General features: G+C 54.7%; 1 non-coding gene across 1 annotated transcript; it reads right to left on the reverse strand.

Moving 5' to 3' along the window:
• Nucleotides 1-378: 378 nt before the first annotated feature.
• On the reverse strand, nucleotides 379-451 carry TRNAR-UCU. The gene has a single exon. It is a non-coding gene; the product is annotated as a tRNA-Arg (tRNA).
• Nucleotides 452-1,231: the final 780 nt, after the last annotated feature.

A 1,231-nucleotide genomic window follows, 5' to 3' on the forward strand; every position in this document is an offset into this window, starting at 1 on the left:
ATCTCCCGCACCCTGGGGGTCTTCAAGAGGAGGTTAGATAAGCATCTGGCTGGGGTCATCTGACCCCAGCACTCTTGCCTGCCTATGCAGGGGGTCAGACTCAATGACCTATTGAGGTCCCTTCTGACCCTAACATCTATGAATCTATACCTGCAGGGTGGTTTCAAGGAGCACAAAGCTGGACTGCTCTCAGTGGCCACGGATGAAAGAAGAAGGCACAAAAGGTTCAAAGTCCAGCCGGGCAGGGGTAAGTTGCATGTTTGGAAAACCCCGCTCCTTATGAGGGTGGTGAAGCACTGGTAATGGTTACTTAGAGGAAGCCTGTAAACATGTCTTTAATGCCTTTTCATCTGCACCTCGGTTAAACATTAACAAGATCACCCCAGGAGGGACTTGAACCCACAATCCCTGGCTTAGAAGGCCAGTGCCTTATCCATTGGGCCACTGGGGTTTCTTGATGCACTTCTTCCTGAAGGATGGGGTTCCCTGCCTGCGCCCATGTGTTCTCAAAACAACGGTGGACAATGAATGCTTTTCTTCTGGCACTGCATAAGGACTGCCATTTACTGGGTGAGACCACAGATCCCGCAAGCCCAGCTTCCCGTGGCACACATTGCTAGACAGCAGATGCTGAAAGGCAGAGCAAACCGGGTCAGACCAGGGTATTTTGCACAGTTCCTCTTCCACTTGCAGCCTCCAGTGTTTAGGGTCTAGGACGCTGTGATTCAGAGGCTGTCTGCTCTAGAAGCAGCTCCTGGCTGGCACCATGCTGTGCTGGACGGCAACGCGCTTCTCTTCAACCCCAGAAGCCAGGTTCCTCTCCTGCTCGCTGGGCACCTGCTCCTGCTCGCCCACCTCTGCTGCTCACATGCCTCCCTCTCCTGCTCTCCCGCTCCTGCCACCTGGCCCATCCACTCCTCCATGACGGTGCCCAGCTGCCCAGCAGGAGGGTGCTGTCCTACACCTGGTGCTGGTGGAGACGGTGCATTCAGAGGGTCTGGTCATCGGGGCACCATTCCTCATGCTGCATCCCCGGTGGCAGCTGGTGCCTCTCCCCCACGCACAGCTGCTGGACCTGCAGAGCGAGGACACTGTGGACACTTGTACATGTGTCACTATGGCAGTGTTGTTCTTGCACCATGATGTAGTACTTCCTTCTGCAAGTGTTAAATCGTGGCGCAGTAACAGCCCGTAGTATGCCGTTATGTGTGGCACAGTTATTTTTAGCAGA

This window comes from Alligator sinensis, unplaced genomic scaffold (genome assembly GCF_000455745.1).
Source record: "Alligator sinensis unplaced genomic scaffold, ASM45574v1 scaffold1458_1, whole genome shotgun sequence".
In the NCBI taxonomy this organism is placed as follows: domain Eukaryota; kingdom Metazoa; phylum Chordata; order Crocodylia; family Alligatoridae; genus Alligator; species Alligator sinensis.